This window comes from Toxorhynchites rutilus, chromosome 2 (assembly GCF_029784135.1).
Source record: "Toxorhynchites rutilus septentrionalis strain SRP chromosome 2, ASM2978413v1, whole genome shotgun sequence".
Lineage (NCBI taxonomy): Eukaryota > Metazoa > Arthropoda > Insecta > Diptera > Culicidae > Toxorhynchites > Toxorhynchites rutilus.
The window spans coordinates 213271382-213290960 of record NC_073745.1 but is presented as its reverse complement, the minus strand read 5'-3'; the positions used below and the strand labels follow the sequence as shown (position 1 = coordinate 213290960).

The window sequence follows — 19579 nt, the reverse complement described above, 5'->3', positions numbered from 1 at the left end:
AACCCCTGAAAAATTTTATTTGATCAAATCCCCGTTTGATTCTACCCATTTCGCGATTGTTGATTCCTTTCCAATAAAGAGCGAACACGAAATTATTGCGACACCGAAAATGTCATGCCAATTTTCTTATAATGTTTAGAATCAAACCAAAATTTTAGGGTAGTTTTATACATATATTTACTTCAAAAATCAAAAGAAAAGTTAATCGATGGAGCCTTGAGTGTAAAATTGAACGCATTTTCGCATGATGCTCTCCATCAAAGTCTTTACAGTGTCATCCGGTACTAGTTTCTCCGTTTTTTTTCCATTTTCTAAACATGTCCTTCTCGTCTTTGACTGTCTTCTTGCTCTTCCGAAGTTCCTGCTTCATTATTGCCCAGTACTGCTCCACCGGGCGCAGCTCCGGACAGTTTGGCGGGTTCATGTCCTTTGGAACAAAATGGACAGAATTGGCCTCATACCACTCCAGGACACTTTTAGAATAGTGGCATGATGCCAAATCTGGGCAAAATAGCGGAGCTTAAAAAATTTTATTAGTTAAAATATTTTTATATTTAGGGGGTGTAAAAATTTTTGACACTTGGGAAGAATTGAGCTAAGTTGTTTTTTATTAAATATATTAACGTGCTGCTGCAAGAACGGCAAAAGGCGCTTCTCGAGGCACTCAGATTTGTAGATCTCGCCATTTACTGTGCCCTTTGTCACGAAAGGCTCACTCCTCAGTCCGCAAGAGCAGACGGCCTGCCAAACGAGATATTTGGAGACGAACTTCGACATTTTCTTCTTCTTAAATTTGTCGTCCACATCGAACTTGCTCTTGCCGGTGAAAAATTCCAACCCCGAAATTTGCTTAAAATCGGCTTTTATATACGTTTCGTCGTCCATCATACAGAAGCCATATTTTGTCAGCATCTTCTCGAAGAGCTTCCGTGCCCGAGTTTTAGCCGTCGATTGTTTCCGCTCATCGCGGTTTGGGAAGTTCTGTACCTTGTATGTATGTAGTCCAGCTCTCTTCTTTGCATTCTGGACGTAGCTCTGCGACATACCGATCTTTTTAGCCAAATCACGGCTTGAGACGTTGGGATTTGCTTTAATCATCCGCTTCACCTTTCCCTCCGTCTTTTTGTTCTCCAGTCCCGGTTTTCTTCCAGCTCCTTTGCCGTGGTCCAACGTCAACCGTTCCTGGAACCGCTTCAACACTCTGGAGACGGTTGAATGGTGAATGTTCAGCATTTTTCCCAACTGCCGGTGCGACAGGTCAGGAAATTCCAGATGTTTAGAAAGAATTTGTTCTCTCGACTCGCGTTGGTTCACCTCCATTTTCGTTGAATCGAAAAACACGACTTCGAGTTTGACAGCATGTAGACAATACACATAAATGAAAAAGTGTGCAAAATTTGGTTGATTTTTACCCAATGGTAAGAATGTTATGCCCTGTTGAATGTGTCGCAATAATTTCGTGTTCGCCCTTTAAAACTTATTTTATTTCGACGAATACCATTCACTGATCCGTTTTTCGCCATCTTTATATTCGGCGAAGAACTGCGCTACAAGTGCATGTACCATTGAAGCAAAAAGATAATAATCTGACGGGACCAAGTTTTGAGAATACGGTGGATGCGATAACGTTTCCCAGTCAAGCGTTGTCATGCTGTAATGTCACTTTACCGTCTCTTCGGGCCCATTCCGGTCTCTTTTCTACCAATGCAAAGTTCAAATTTATCATTTCTTGTTGGTAGCGATCTGCATTCACCATTTCATTCCACCTTTTTAGGAGCTTATGGTACACCATATCTCCGTGATCCCGCCACACAGAGCTTCGTCTTTCGGCCTAAACGAGTTGGCTTTGCGGAGGATGGACCGGCTTCACAGAATGTAATTGTCAAATGAATAAATATGACAGTTATGTCAAATCAAAGGAATGCATACAACCTTGCTAGAACATCTCTAATACCAAACAGACTGTTTCCACTTGCACACCTGGTATTCTAACAACAAATCGGCTGACGAATAAAGCGCGACACGTGAGAGTAAAAAGGAGAAACGTTGTATTGTAATACAGCCTTTAGACATTGAACATCCTTAAGCTCTGTATGGCAAACGTCAAGAAAACAATGAAAACTACATAAAATAAATAGAACACATAAAGGGAAATAACAAAAATAACGTTTTCTTGAGAGTATGTATGCTGGATATATACATGAAATTTAAAATCGTATCGTTACAAACTCTTATATATAGAAAACTCAAACCAACGCAATGAAATATTTATGAAATAATAATCACTAACTGAAGAAAATGAAGACGGATAAATATATGTCAGCGTCAATATTGCGTTAAAAAATTTAATCGTAAAAAAACAAAACTTTAGTTCTTTCTTTGTACAAAAATAACAGCAAAACAAGATATACCAAAGAAAAGAACATTGTGAATGGTTTAATATGTGAAGGAACATAAACTGTTCACTGCATAACAGTTCGAAGAGATACATCTATATTCTAGTCAAAAAATGTATAAGAACATAATGAAGAGGAAACTCAATGTGAACCCACCACTAAATCATTTTCCCCTTAGAAACCATACGAAAGAAATCATTTATATCTCAGGAGTGGAACTACATACGAATAAGGTTGACCAATTTAAACAAATGAACTGTAATGCCCTCTCTTAGAAAATATCTTTAACTTTATTTCTGTTCTTCTTTGATATAACTGCGAACTTTTCTTATGATACCCGCCATCAAATGTTGCACACCTGCAATATTGCAAATTGTCACCTGTAATAACCTGTGATCCAAGCCGTTGAACCAGTCTTCTCCATAATTTCCCAATCTCTCCTATGCGGCGGAATCGGGAGGATTCAGATTCTGCTCGCAGACGAATTCTACGAATTGAACTTTATAATTTGACAGTACAGAATTTACTTTGATCCTTGATGATGACAACACATCTGAATTCAATTGGCGCACCTCGGATCATCCGCTCGCGGAAAATCGACGTTGCACTGCAGTTCATCAACAAACCGCTGCAAAAAAAAATCTAAAATATACAACGCGAACGGATTCTAAGTGGTCAATGATCCAAACAACCGTTGTTTGGAGCATGAATACATCTTTCGTAGCAGCTGGTTGATAAACCAGTGAAGGGTCCTGGGATTAAACTCACGATCGTTAGCGTAGTAAACATTCAGATACGAAGACTATCTCTGTAGCAGCATCAGTCAATCCGCAATGACGGTGTCGATATCTGGTTACGACATTATTTGTTACGAGCAGGGTTACCACATTTAATTCTGTAAAATTTTCTGAAAAAAAATATCTGTATATCTGTATTTTTAGCAAAAAAGTCTATATAAAAAATCTGTATCGAAAAATTAAGGGAAAATAGAGGTTTATTATCGTTTTTAATACATGGTTTTGTTGAATTTTGCCATCAAACTATTCGTCAATTTCATTTTTGAAGCTACTCTTTGAGCCGATACATAGTTCTTCGCTTTCAAAATAGAGTATATAATTGTGGGTGCCAACCGATTTCCGAACTTTGTTTTGTTGGCATTGTAAAGCGAAAATATCCGCTCAATACATGCTGATGAATGTTATCAAAAAGCGTCTTCAAAACCTTAGCAATGGATACAAAAATTCCTCATCACGCCTTTTAACATCCAACAGCTGGGACCAAATTATATCCGAGTCATTCAATTTTTGCCCCATAAGATTCGCGTTATTCAAGTCAAGACTTTTACCTGCTTCAATGGATTGAGCAAAATTGGCGCATCAAATCATGAAAGTTTGGTACCTTGACGATATTTTAAGGGTTTTGATAACTTAAATCAAATCGCTTTGATATTTGTTTCACGGGAATATAGAAGTCACGACAAATCGATCTGAAGGTCAGCTTCCTAGCTGAATCAAATCTTTTTCCAGCTTCTTCTGCATCGATACCAAAGTAAACATCATAAGGCTTCTTCAAAAAAACTTCAAAATATTTCACATCAAGGTCAGCATCAGCGAATCGTTGCACGTAGCTCTCCAAACATAAGCTACTCAATATTCTTGTTTCATTATGAAATTCGCTAAATTGAGAAATTTCTTATTAAAAAGTGCAATTGACGTTCGTGATGAGCGGTAGAACAAAGTTTAGGTACAGCCTAATTGGTTTGGTCATAATATCGTTTAAATGAGAACGAAAAGAATAGTTTCAGCTCTTCTAATCGCTCAAGATTTCGCTTGACAACTGCCTCCAACGAAAACCATCTTGTTGCGTTTCGTTAAACATTTTCATAAATCAAGGTATCTAAGAGGTCCGATAAGTACTTAGCCTACAAAAAAACAAAAATTTTGGAAAAGTGGCGATTTATTTCTCTACATAGTCTCCTCGATACATTTGACCCAGCGATGTTCCAACTTCTTTAATCCATCTGAAAAATACGTTTTCTCGAGGTCTGCAATATAGGCCTCCGTGGCAGCGATGACCTCCTCATTCGACTCAATTTTCTGCCCGGCAAGTGACTTTTTCAAGTTTGGAAACAAAAAAAAAGGACTCACGGGGCCAAATCTGGAAAATACGGTTTATGGGGCAGCAGTTCGTAGTGCAAATCGACCAATTTGGCCGTGGCAACGGTGGAATTTACATTTTTTCTATTTTTCTAGAATCCGCGAACACGCCCGCTTCCACACACGGTCAAAACAAAACTACGAGTCCGACTCGGCTGAAATTTTGGCAGTAGTCGTTTACGAGAATGTACTGCACGATAAGTAATCTCTCTTGCGATACTGACACCATCGGGCGATGAGGCTAAGTACTTATCGGACCGCCCTCTTATATATGCACTGTAATGAATCAATGTTTAAAATTGAATTTTTAAAAAATCTGTAAATTCTGTATCTTTGCTGAAAATCTGTATTTCGGTATATACAGATTCTGTATCTGGCTGCATTTCTCGGGCCAGAAGTCCGCACAGATTCTGTACGGTACAGATTACAGATTTTAGTCTTAAAGTTCAGATAGGTACAGATTTTTGTTATTATTAAATTTATAACAAGTGGGACTGGTCAATCAGATGAGGAAGAGATTCGATTCTCAAGGTTTCTGCAATGTTTAATCCCAGAAACATTCCCAATCATATAAGCGTCAATGTATATAGGAATCGTTTTTGGGATCTCTACCATGGGAATTTACAATAGCTGGAAAACGAATGCCGTGCACTAAAAGTGAAATTGTTCTGTGATGAAATCACTATTGCAGAAAACACACATGTTTAGTGGACAAAAATCGGATGACTGAAAATAATTGACTTTAGCTCGCATTTACGCATTTTCGATACTTTATTTTTGATATTCTTTCTATGAGTCATAGCTCAGTAACCGCCGAGCGAATTTTTTCTGATTATAACAACAACAAAACCAAGCCTCTAAATCGACTCAACTGCGACCAGAGATGCCAACCTTCCTGATTTTTCAGGATTTCCCAGACTTTTTAACACGCTCCCTGATATCCTGACGAACACTCAATTTATCCTGATTTTTCTGAAATGATCCTGATTTTTCCTGATTTCTATACTCTTTATATTGTTCGTAATCAATACTGGTTTCCATGCCAAATTTTTCTGTCATGGTAGTTCTCCGGTTCGCACTTGTGTATATCTTAAATAAAGGTAGATTCTCTAGACGCAAAGGTGTACCTAACTTTTTTTATCTCTACTCTCAATTGTTTCGTGGCTTTCCAAAACAGTGCTAGAAAATTTCATGAAACCAGATTATCTGACGAATTTATGAAATTACAACGAGATTAAGTTTGAGGAATAACATTGCTTTATTGAGGATAATGTGTATGTGTCCCCAGAGTTATTAATGTAGGAATACGTTTCAGAGTGTAAATTTATTCAAGAGAAAATTTTTGAATCCACAGTCAATATAAAAAGATTTTATATATAATTTGTTTGTCTGATTCATAGTAGAATCAACTTTAATGATGGGACTATGGTAAATATATATATAACCGTACTAAATATCATAAAAATTAGGAAAAATTAAACAAGTCTTCCACTGCTGATATGCTTTCCTCATTTGTTGAGTAAAGATTCATTCCAAAGCATAGATTATTAATTCAATGAAAATTTGAATATTCATTTCTCTGCAATTGACTGTAGTGATGCTGTAGGTTTTTAGGAAAAAATATGAACTATCAAAAAGTCTGGTGAAACACTAGCATTTGCGCTTATGCGAGGACTTATACCATGCTTATTAATTCTTTTACATATCCGGTCTCCGTTCGAAGGAAGATATACTCTGTTTCTGGTGGGATTTGAAATGGATTCTGTATTATGAGCTACTACCAAGCAACCTGTTTCCCACATGTATGGCTCACGGCAGCTTTCAACGAGGAAGCAAACATGTTCTAGTAGGACAGAATAAGCTGTGTGAAAGATGGAGAAAGATTGTGAAACAGAACTATGGATATAAAATTAAGTTATAATGCGTTGATTGAAAATGATGTTTTTGTTTTCCCAAAAATCGATATTAACTTTTCAGACAATCCAATATGAGCTATCCTGATTTATCCTGATTTTTTATTTTCATTCTCCCTGATTTTTTAAAATTATAGTTGGCAACCCTGGCTGCGACACGTAGAGCACAATCTAAGCATTTGTTGGGAAGCTCAAAACATTCAACAACTTATAGTAAGCAGTCTAAGTTAAGAAGAGTATGTTAAAGTATCATCAAACATGAATAAATTGAGCCTTAAGAAGTATATTTTTCTTCGTTTCTTCGTATTCTCGACATTTCGAAGTTTTCTGCACAAGTAAATCGGAAAAAAACAACAACCCAAAGCGGCTATAGAAATGAACACTCAAAATGTTGAAAACATGTGTTTTTAACAAAATTCGCAAACACATGATCGAAATGGCCTACGCAAACATATGTCCAATACTGACAGACGCACATTGTCACATAACATCGATTGCGTCGTAAACATTGCAAGGTTTGTAAAATTGGGGTGCGGCTATAGTAAGTGGTCAAGTCAAAGTGTGGAATACAGGATGTGCAATAAGTTCGAATACTCTTTTTATTGAGGCAATGTATATTGAGAACCTTTACGACATATTAGACGGTCGCGGTATTCCTTCATCGTGCGCGATAAATCAGCAACAAATGACAGCAAGTCTACTCCATGCGCATCGGATAGTCTATATATGGGGTAAAACTGACACCAATACCAATACACTATCGAATAAAAAATTATTTGGTGTCCGTTCCACACGATTTAACTCAAGAACGGAGCAACGGATTTGAACAGTCAGTATCAGGTTTGATGCGTCATAGTCTGCATTATATTATAAACCAAAAAAGAAATTATGAAATGTGTTTCACAACTATAGAACCACTATTTTTTTCTGGGTTTCCAGAGATATTTCAGAAGTCGGTTGAATAGAAGTAGAAGGTTCTAGCGTAGAGTACAATAACTATCTTCATTTATAAGACTGGCCATATCAACTTTATTGTTGTGTTCAGGCGCGAAACATTCAAAAAACTATAATTCCAGTGTTTCATAACTATAGAACCAGATGGAAAAACTCTCACTCCTTTACAGAATTAACGCCAACTTAACATGAATTACGATAAGTTTCTAATTCATAGGACATCTTTAGTTCTCAATCAGTTCAAATATCCCATTCGGGGTGGTTACGACCAAGCTGCGCCATGTTGTAGTGGATATCTCGTTCTACGCAGAGGATACTGCTCGTTTGAGCTTTTCAAATCGCTCATACTGCTGGTAAGCTGCATCTACTATTCGTCCGATCACTCCTCATAAGTTTCTGACAGGATTTTGATTTGGTAAACAACCAGACCAGTCCTGAATCTGAATCCCCTATTCATTAAACCATCCCATGACATTCCAGATGTGATGAGTTGATGCCAAATTATCCAATTATCACATTGTTTTTGATGCAAAAACGATCGAAAATGATTCTGAAGTACTCCGTTGCACTACTGACTGTTCATTCATGTTGGGACTGTTCATCAAACTGCCGCCTGAAATTTTACGAGTTGAAAAACAGGAAGTGGGTTATATATGTGATATAACCGCAAGGGTGACGTAGGATTATCGTTGATTCAGTGATCATTTGTTTTTAGTTGCATCTGAATCAATTCTGAATGAATGAATAAATGAATATTTTGGGGGACTTCGAAAACGAGAGCGTTACGTTGAAGGCACAATATTCAGCAAAAAAAGCAATCACACGAAAGTTGTATAATGCATAATACATTGCTTGTATTGTGATATGATTCGTATTCCACTTCCAATAGACAAAATATCTGTTGCATCAAATCAGTCTACATAATTTTTGCGTTCGCTCATCCTTTCTCAGAACACCCATTTCTCTTTTGAGAAATTGTTGGGTAAACATCCCGAAAGACGTGGTCTTACGTTGATCGCACTTGATTAAAAAATTACAAAACCAAATGTATTTGGTCGCTGTGTTATATGGATAGAAAACATTAAAATAAACTCTTTCGCTTGAATGTTTTTTTTTCAACTCCCAGGGGAACTGGCAGATTTTTCAACAACGATAACGTCTTTCCAGATTCTACTCGATACTCGAAGCCCACCAGTGGTTAATGCTAACTCGATAACCACCTGTTCATTGCACTTGAAAATCACAAAAATCACAAAAGCAAATGTATTTGGTCGCAGTGTTATATGGTTAGAAAACATAAAAATAAACTCTTTCGCTAGAATGTTTTTTTTTTCAATTCCCAGGGGAACTGGCAGATTATTTTTCAGTAACGATGACATCTTTCCGGAATCTCCTCGACGCTGGATGGCAACCAAACGAAAATAGTTCCACGCGTGTATGTGTGTGTGGTGGTTGCTCCGACGTCTCCGATGTTTTTCGATACTGATACTCTCTTGGTTGCCTTCTTTTCTCCTTCTGATGGATCGGCTTTTCTGCGCTTTCTCACGGTTCCAAAAAAACTGAATGCGTTTCAGGTCAGGTCAGGTCAAGTCAGGTCAGGTCAGGTCAGGTCAAGTAATAAGCGCATCAGCGCTTTCATGATGAACGAAGTCAGCTTCACCAGAACAGCGACAACATGCTCCAATCGCTGTTCAATTATAACTGAGTGGATTTCCGAGCGGCGCTCGCTTATATACCGATTGGTGATTCCAATAGCCTGTTTTGAAAGCAATTTTAAGGCAATTGAAACAAGTTTTTGGATGAACAAGTAACAAGTATATAACGCGTAGACATTTTATCTTTCGAATGAAGTGTTTATCATACCATTTCGGTCAGTTGTTTAAGAGCTATTGACGCTCAAATTCTCGGTCTCCGGCTTTCGTTTTCGAAACTTTGATTTTACACCGCGGTATAGAAATGAAAGACGTAGTCCTACGTCAAAATTAAATGACACGTTCGGTAAATCCTTCTAGTATGAAGAAATTCTATTCAAGTTGAATTTTCACAGTCAGAGGAGTACTCCTGAAATAGTGAAACCCATGGGATTAGCTTCCACATTAGTTTTTGGTTCCGCAACTTTGGAGATGGGATTTTTATAGTGCGGGGAGAATTTTCTAAAAAACTCCTGGTTTAGATAGCTTACCACCAACACGATTGAACAGTCAGAAGTGCTACGAAGTACTTCAAAATCATTTACGACTGTTGTTGCATCAAAAACAATCTGATAATAATTTGGCATCAATTCATAAAATCTAGAAGGTCATGGCATAAATAGGGGCTTCAGATTCTAGACTGGTCAGCTTATTTACCAGATCAAAATCCTGTCAGGAACTTATGAGGAGTGATCGGACGAATAGTAGATGCAGCTTACCAGCAGTATGAGTGATTTGAAGAGCTCAAACGAGCAGTATCCTCTGCGTTGAAGGAGATATCTATTACAACATGGCGCAGCTTAGTCGTAACCACCCCGAATGGGTTATTTGAACTGATTGAGAACTAAAGATGACCTACGAATTAGAAACTTATCGTAATTTATGTTAAATTGGCGTCAATTTTGTAAAGGAGTGAGAGTTTTTCCATCTGGTTCTATAATTATGAAACACTGGAATTATAGTTTCTTGAATGTTTCGCGCCTGAACACAACAATAAAGTTGAAATGGCCAGACTTATAAATGAAGATAGTTATTGTACTCTACACTATATACTTCAATTCAACCGACTTCTGACATATCTCTGGAATCTAAGAAAAAAATAGTGGTTCTATAGTTGTGAAACGCAGTATATACCACGGATATACCGTTCTGAATCATATTTTGAACACTCTGTAATACTAACATGAAATGCTTGATGCCCTGATGATATAACTAAAGGGTTACTCTAAAGAATCAATTGTGATATTAATTTTATAGTTATATCATCAGGGCATTAAGCATTTTAAGTAATTATTACAGAGTGTCCCAAATGTGAAGCTGTCCGGCATATGATTCGGAACGGTAGATCACGTACAGAAAAATAATTTCTGTAGCAACTTGAGTGTCCGAAATTATTCAGATGAAAAAATATCAATTGTGGGTGGGACGCAGTTCACCGGGTCAGCTAGTTTGAAATAAATCTTAATAAATAATTCAAAGTAAGAAAAAAAGTAAAATCAATTAAAATTTACTTTTAGCATTTTTTTTGGTTTTAGCCGATGTACCCTTCCCGCCCCTTTGAACGTTACATTATGTGGATTATTTCCATGTCTAATATGACTCCAACTAACAAAATCCCCCAGCGTCCCCAATCCCAGATGCTGATTTATTTTGGCACGTTACCTAATCGGGGAGGTACCTTCGCCCGACTGAATTATTAACTCGAACGGGCTTCCCAAGTACATTTACTGTAACAACTGCACAAAACGTGGTTTTCAGCTCGCTCCGACAACGTCCACCGACTTGCCACACTTCCATGTGATATTAATTCCGACGGGTAATTTACATTACACAGCTGAAATATATCCCCACATTTAACAGGCGTGCCCTGGCGCGAGACTCCAATGGGACGTTCGGGGAAAGGGTAACAGTACAGAAGCGGATTGGAGCGAACAACACTCGGTACCCGCGTCTACGTTTTGCCTGTCCTCACAAATTGTGCAGTAATTTATGACCAATTCCGTTAATGTTAACTCGTTGGGATCGTTTAAGGTCACAGCTAAACATTTTTCTCCCACTTGAGGAGTGGGTGGGAGAAAGTTGCTACAAATATTCTTGTCCTTAGTTTGATGAATCAATCATTGTTTTCTTTTTCAAAGATTGTTCATATATCGGAGGTTTCCATGATCTTTCCTTCTGTTTTGTCTACTTAACGTGAAATCATTTGGGAAACTCTCTTAAGCTCTCTGGTACGGGTAGCATCAAAGTTTTTATAAGTTATGTTATAATTAATAAATCGCATAAAGTATGACAAGTCTCAGCATAGAAATAACGTACAAAAAAGGGTAGGATGTCATTTGGAGTTTTTTTTTATTGAAAACTATTCGTCAGCTGTTCGTGTGCATCATACTTCTCTGCACAGTACTTCTGATAACCGTATTTGCTATCTTGTTCTATCCCTTTTCTCTTTAACCTTTCCCTTTAACGATGGAACCTCATAATGTGCTGTGATTATTTTATCCGGAGCTCCCTTGCTTCTCAGAGCACACACAGGTTTTCGTGTTTCAGACTGTCAAACCCTCTCTCATAATCAATGAATATCAGTTAAAAGAACTTCTGAGATTCTGAAATATCTGCTCGACGATGATGCGTAGCAATACAGTCATTGCACTCTACCATCTCGAAATACTGTGTATTGTCGTAAGAGTGATGCGTCACTCTTCTTCCTGATCCGGTTGAGGATTACCTTGCACATTATTTATTGCGTTGAGTTGAGATTTCTCATGCCAAATAATACGCCCTGAATGTTTTCTGAATGGCTAGCTCTAGAATACTCGTGTGGATCACAGTGCAAGTTAGAAGAAAATTCTTTGACGAAAAAATTCCCTGGTCAGAACGGGGATCTAACCCGAAACCCTAATATGGTAATGTGTGACGCAAACCCCTCGGTCGCGGGAGTACTTATCTAAGGAGTCTATACAAGAATTCCCTGGATCCAGTCGACCGGGAAAGTTGCGATATCCCAAATAAACTATGCAACATTTCAGTAATCGACCCCGGAAGCTCGATGAATTTCATACTATTGATCAGCACCTGTATTTCCAAAACTGAGAAAATGACTTTTTTACGTGTTTCGTTCTTTTCAACCAAAGTCATTTTCGATTGATAATTTGTGGAAGAAAATAGTACGCACACGGAAGGAACCTCGCTTCTTTCAACGTCTCGTGGTTCCAAATCTAGTAAACCAGTTGACAACTTCGTTACTTGCAATGCCACTTTGTTCAAGAATTCACATGAGGACAGTATCAGGTAATAGGAAGGAGATGTGGGGGTAAAACGGACATGTTAAGAAGAACTTCAATTATATCGTTGGAAACTCATGTTTCACAAAACATTGATGCAGTTTCTTGCATTTCAGTATACTGTTTTTCTACCTAATTGGCAAAATATTTTATAGAAAAATGTTTTCAATGCTTTCACTGAAATTAAAACAGACCGAAAAGTACAACATTTTTTTTGTTGCGGGTAATATGTACATTAGGGTGGCAGCGAAAATGGTCATGTCAAATTTCAAAAACCGGCCATGTACATTTTGTTTATTGGTCAAAAAAATGACCTGTGCAATGTTTCAGCTCAATCGGACATGAGGGGCTCAGAATGCAAGGGGTGTAAGTGACTTGATCGATTTCTCTTCATCAACTTTTTATTTAGTTAACAACTCAACTGCAAAAACTTTCCAATTTAAATTTGCTATGGAATCCGATAGATGAGGTTCCGACCTATTTTCCACATTGGTTAATACAGTTGGGAATGTATTTGCAACTAAGTTATGACCCAAAGAGAGAGTCGATGTAGAGAAATCGATCAAATCACTTACACCCCTTTCATTCTAAGCCCCTCACATGATTTAGAGGGTGCCTCAAAGCGCTCAAAGTTTTGTTTCTTTGATCCAAGGGGGGAGAAAAGGAAATTTAGAAAACCGATATTTTTTTCTCGACGCCAAATGACTTAAAAATGCATAAAACGTCGAGATCTGGTGTTATCAGGAAAAAAAAATGTTTGGCCGAAAATCGACTTTCTGGGACTGGGACAGCTAAAATTACATCCACACCCGCAATCATGTATGATTTTCGGTTTTTGTTTCCCTTTTCCACTTTAGATCACTATTCATTACCATAAGGTGGCTTAACCCTTTCGCTACGAGCTTCGTCTATAGACGACATCCGCGCGACGACCTTTGTGTACGAGTTTCGTCTATAGACGACATCGGCGCGATGAGCTGTGTGTACGAGCGTTGTCTTTAGATGACATGAGAGTGATACTGCACATCGATCACACCAGCGCAATGTGCATACTTTTCGGCCAGTACTTCGTACAACGGTAGCACTCCGGCGGAGAACATTGCCGTATTGAAAGGGTTAAATATTAAATAATAACATGGAGAAGGAACCAGATTCTCATTAACAAAAATCTGAACTTCAAAATGTAACTGTACAAATGTCCATATTACCCCCACTGTCCGTATTACCCGCGGTTCCCCTACTTCCTGATCCGACTGCGAAACCGACTCCCAATGATCCCTCAAAGTCGTCTGTGTTCCTGAATGGTATGCTGTCATTGCCATGAAAGTCTGTCATGGGCCTATCGAGTTCTCTCCAGCTTGAAAGATGCTCCTGATACCGTTTTCCACTCGAACAGCTAGATACCTCCAATCATTCGCCCAAACCAGATTCGTTTTCTCAACATGGGGAGCTTGGCGCATGACACCCGCTGCATGATGATGTTACTAAGTACAATCAGGTGTGCTTCCTCCCTACCGCTGATAAACATGCCGTCTTGGATACGATCGCCAAATCGATGACAGAAACTGATAGCAGAAGACCAGAGACAGTCCGTAGTGTCTTGTTGTAGGTTGGTGTCAGTGTTTAGAGATTTTGCTTCCTTCCAAACACGTCAGTTCAAAGCCATAGATGAGGTGGCTATCGATGGTCGCTTTGGCCACTTGTAGATGTATCTTCCTGTTGTTGCTCCGATGGGGTTTGAAGATTGTTTTGAGCAGAGATCGAAATTCTCGCTCGGCTGCGCGATAAATATTCAGTCAATCAATCTAGTTTTCGATGAACTGTGTATTGTTGATATTTTCGTCTCTTCCTTTTCACCGAAAATTCTTTTTCAGAGAGAAAGAGATGTGGAAAATCTCTATCTCGGAAGTTCAACGAGAATGCTTTTTCGTCTCTCATTTGGTACTGAAAATATGGAGCGAAAAATCGAAGCTAACGATCTGCATTTGGATAGCGTCTGAATTGTACAAATAATAATCTATCTCATGTTCACTTCACGATGAAACCCAATATTGCCGCATGTTTTCAGTTGTACTGAAGAAGTGAAAAACCATTATCAGCATCAAGGAGTAACTGAAAATGAAACCATTTTTCGGCAATAACAACTCACCGAAAAATAAAAATCGGCTTTGCGTTTCTCGCGAGAATCGAAGTGAGCGTATAACATTCTCTCGCCTCCTATATTCTCAGCTATTTTTCCCTGTGGGTGAAAATGGATGTTTTTCGACTCAAATCGGCGAGCATTTCTATCTCTGGTTTTGAGCAAGTGGTGGGGCATTCTCCAAGCGGTGCTGAGAACTAAGGTTATGGCCGACCAATACCCAAAGGATCTTCAGAGTTTTACGGTGAGGATGAAGTTGTTATACAGTTTTATCTTGGGGTTGAGACACTGGTGCCTGTGGCCGCAAATCATCATATGACCACTCTTCTGCGATGAGTGTTTAGACCAGCCGTATGGCACCCGCCATGTTTTTGGTGCCAACATCTCAAACGTCAGAAGTATTTGTTTTGACGTAGGACTACGTCTTTCATTTCTATACCGGGGTGTAAAATCAAAGTTTCGAAAACGAAAGCGTTACGCCGGAGACCGAGATTTTGAGCGTTAATAGATCCTAAACAACTGAACGAAATGGTATGATAAACACTTCATTCGAAAGATAAAATGTCTACGCGTTCTATACTTGTTACTTTCTGATCCAAAAACTTGTTTCAATAGTCTTAAATTTGCTTTCAAAACAGGCTATTGAAATCACCAATAGGTATATAAGCGAGCGCCGCTCGGAAATCCACTCAGTTCTAATTGAACAGCGATTGGACCATGTTGTCGCTGTTGTGGTGAAGCTCTTCATTTATCATGAAAGCGCGGATGAACGGTGTCACCAAGAGCCTGTTTGTGCACCTTAGGCCAGAAGGGAATCCATCAGGAGGAGAGTGATGCCACAAACGGTTCCCCGGGAAGATCTCGAAGCAGCCGCTACACACACACACACACACACATACACGCGCGGAATTCTTTCCGTTTGGATGCCATTCAGCATCAAGAAAGATCCGGAAAATAATCTGCCAGTTCCTCTGGGAATTTAAAAATACATTCATGTGAAAGAGTTTATTTGAATGTTTTCTATCCATGTTACACTGTGACCAAATATGTTTCATTCAAGTGCTATTAACAGATGGTTATCGAGTTAGCATAAACCACTGGTGGGCTTCCAGTATCGAGGAAAATGTGGAAATATCCAATCGTTACTGAAAATAATCTGCCAGTTCCTCTGGGAATTTAAAATTACATTCATGTGAAAGAGTTTATTTTAATGTTTTCTATCCATGTAACACTGTGACCAAATACATTTGGTTTTGTGATTTTTCATTAACAGGATAGCTTCTGAAGATTATTCTTCCCCATCAGTAGGATATTTCCGTATCCAATATTGTATGCGCACGCAATCGATTATTGCTCAGTCGCCGAAAGTTCGGAGCTCAGAGAGTTCATTCCCCTCTAGTTTGCCTTCCAAATTGCCATCGTAAACCACGCCTTCTCTCGATTCAATCACGCACAAAAAGCATACTTAAGCGATATTCTGGTGGTGAGACGCATTCATTTTTCGTGAGGACATCGACAAGGCAACATCGTTGTTGAGGATGCTGGACGGCGAAGGATCGAGATCTGCCCTGAAACGCAAGCAGTTTGTTTGAAACTGTGAGGGAGCACAGAGAAGCCGATCCTTCAGGAGAAGAGAAGATGACCATCGAAGCAGCCGCTGCAGACATACATACACGCACGGAATTTCCGTTTGGATGCCGTTCAGCATCGAGAAAGATCCGGAAAATAATTTGCCGGTTCCTCTAGGAATTTAAAAATACATTCATGTGAAAGAGTTTATTTGAATGTTTTCTATCCATGTAACACTGTAACCAAATATTTTTCAATCAAGTGCTATTAACAGATGGTTATCGAGTTAGCATTAACCACTGGTGGGCTTCCAGTATCGAGGAAAATGTGGAAATATCTAATCGTTACTGAAAATAATCTGCCAGTTCCTCTGGGAATTTAAAAATACATTCATGTGAAAGAGTTTATTTGAATGTTTTCTATCCATGTAACACTGTGACCAAATATGTTTCAATCAAGTGCTATTCACAGGTGGTTATCGAGTTAGCATAAACCACTGGTGGGCTTCCAGTATCGAGGAAAATGTGGAAATATCTAATCGTTACTGAAAATAATCTGCCAGTTCCTCTGGGAATTTAAAAATACATTCATGTGAAAGAGTTTATTTTAATGTTTTCTATCCATGTAACACTGTGACCAAATACATTTGGTTTTGTGATTTTTCAATCAATCGCAGTTAACAGGATAGCTTCTGAAGATTATTCTTCCCCATCAGTAGGATATTTCCGTATCCAATATTGGATGCATAAAACCTTGTGCCTCCAACGTAACGCTCTCGTTTTCGAAGTTCTCCAAATATTCATTCATTCAGAATGAATTCAGATTCAACTTCAAACAAATGATCTCTAAATCAACGATAGTCCTACGTCACCCTTGCGGTTATACCATAGATATAACCCACTTCCTGTTTTTTTCAAAACAGCGATCCGCGTTGACGGCAGTGAGCTTCGTTTACTAGTTTAGGGGATCGTCAAAGAATAGCTGATTTTCAGTCGAAATGAACGTTTTCAAAATTAAAATTATGGATAAAAATTATTCAAATTCAAATTCAAATTCAAATTATTCATTCAAATTCTAAAATTTGAAAACCGGCTCCGTGTCTTCTAATCTGGTAGAGATTACACTAACGATTTTGGGACCCAAATTATGGCTCTAACTTGAAGTCGCCACCAGACGTCGACGTCATCGCGAATTACCAATTTACCACCATCTGACATATCGTGATGTCGATGATGAACTTTTGCAGCAGAGGGATAGTGAGATAGGCGGTGACGGTAGGTGGAGTGAGATAGCTATAATCGTGTCATACACCTGGTTTAAACTCTCAATCAGTTACCCGATTGCCTACATCGTGATGCGTGGAATTTTTTGATCTTGTACTACCATCTCCAGGAGAGTGTCATCCGCGTATATAAATACGAAAACTCCCCTCGGCAGGACCTGAAACAGACAGTTCTAGCAAACAGAAAAAGGGTGACGCCAAATACGAAGTCATGAGGTTTTGAGCTCGAAGACCCAACTTGTGGCGAAGTTGATAAAGTATTGTAACTTGCTGTCTAGCACTCAATTTGCCAGCGTATACCTTTTCCAGGTCCAGGGCTACCATTTTAACGTGCATACGGTTTCTGTTGGCTTCTGCTGTCAAGGGTCGCAAAGTACGAATTGGTACCCATATTCGGCCGAACGGCGAACTGTCTGCTATCCGTTTTTCTGTCATTTTTCGGACAGAAAGGTGACCAGACGTCCGTTCGCCATCCTCTCCAAGATCTTGAACGTATAGGAGGTCAAAAAAATGGGCCGGTAGTCTTTCATGACATTGCTGCTCTGACCGATCTAAGATATGGGTATCGTAATGTCCCTAACCCTCAGGCAACTCGTGCTTTGACCAGAGGTCGATGAAGGCGTGGAGGAGAGTGTGTTGCCCTAGCAGGGACAGCTGTTGGAGAACCTTGTAGCCAACGTCATCGAGGCCAGTGGACTCTCGCCTTACGAAACGCAGACTGACCGGAAGTTCATCGATGGAGAAGTTTATGTTGAATAGCTCAGCAGGATGACTCACCGGGACTACGAGGCTACTGACAGAACTAGTGTCCACCCTATGTTGCCGAATTACCTCGGGGACAATCCCGCAAAATAATTCCCGAGCGTGCTTGCTGTATCTGTCGGATTGCATTTTGCCATCCACTTGCAAAATAAAGTTGTGGAGTCGCTTCTTCCCAATTAGTGCGTCAATTCAACTCCAAAGGACGGCGGAGGACTGATTCTCATTTGCAGATTCCAGAAAACCAGTCCAACTGCCCAGTTTCGCATTTCTGATTATTCGTCGCACCCTTATGTGTTGCACTCGGTATTTGTTCATGCCTGCTTCATTCTTCAAGCCATCGATCAGTATTTGTTTATTTATTGTCGTCAATCTATTGTAGACCAATACATTCTTAACACTACTTAATAATATTTACTTAAGGCTTAAGAAAGCTGGCTGGATAATTGATTTGTTTAAATTAAAAGAGAAATTTAACAAGATACATAATGAAAAAAAGGACGTTCTTTCAAGCTTTTCATATTGATTAGCATGCAACGTGCCTCATATGGAGGGAGATGATATGAAGACCAGCCTAGTTTTTGTACAGATTCAATTCTGTCTTCGCGTGGAGTTATGTAGGGAGACCATACAATACTACAGTATTCGAGAATTGATCTGACGTACGTAACGTACATTGTTTTTTTTTAACGGATCCTGGAAATGGTAGCTAAAGCGTTTGTTTGCTCTACAGATGATTGTATTATAATGATCAACGAAGATTAGTTTCGAATCTAAGGCCACGCCTAAGACTCCTATTCATTGACATCTTAGTATGGGTTGATTTCCCAGCTTAACACCATTGTGTTCTTCTTCTTGTAAAAAACATCAAAGTGCATTTCTAACATTGAGCTGTAATAAGCTCCTAATGCACCAATTACAAAAGATGTCAACTTCATTTTTGAATGTTTGAGAGTCTTCTTCATTCTTTATTTCCATATACAGCGTCATATCATCTGCGTAGAAAAGTGCCTTAAGGTGAAGGTGGAAGCTAGCCATTGTAGTAGTATAGGTAAACCCACGTATAAAAATGGGATAATAGTGTTTGTGAGAGGAGAGCAAAGCACACGTAAATAGATGAATTCACTTATCAGACTGTGTGGCGCGTCATTGACACGAGTCTTTGAATACATTTGAAAAAACAAATAACAATTCAATACTAAAGTAAAATGTATGAACGATATGTTCCGATGATCAATTGCAAATATAAATATATATAGAAAGTGCATTTGCATATGAAGTAAAATCCTCATTATACGCGAGCGTAACATGAGCAAATTTATAAGACATGCGAATTGGGGCTCTTTTGGTATTAACAAGATCTTCCGCATAGTAACTCGATGTTGATAATTCCTTAATATTTTCCTTCGTTGATCGTATTGTTTTCACATATTCACGT

At 38.8% G+C, this 19579-nt stretch overlaps 1 protein-coding gene across 12 annotated transcripts in view; it reads left to right on the top strand.

The window, feature by feature from the left end:
- The window catches only part of LOC129767692 (potassium voltage-gated channel protein Shab), a 339910-nt gene that overhangs the window by 241235 nt on the left and 79096 nt on the right, over nt 1-19579 (top strand). The gene's annotated exons all lie outside the window — the stretch shown is intronic.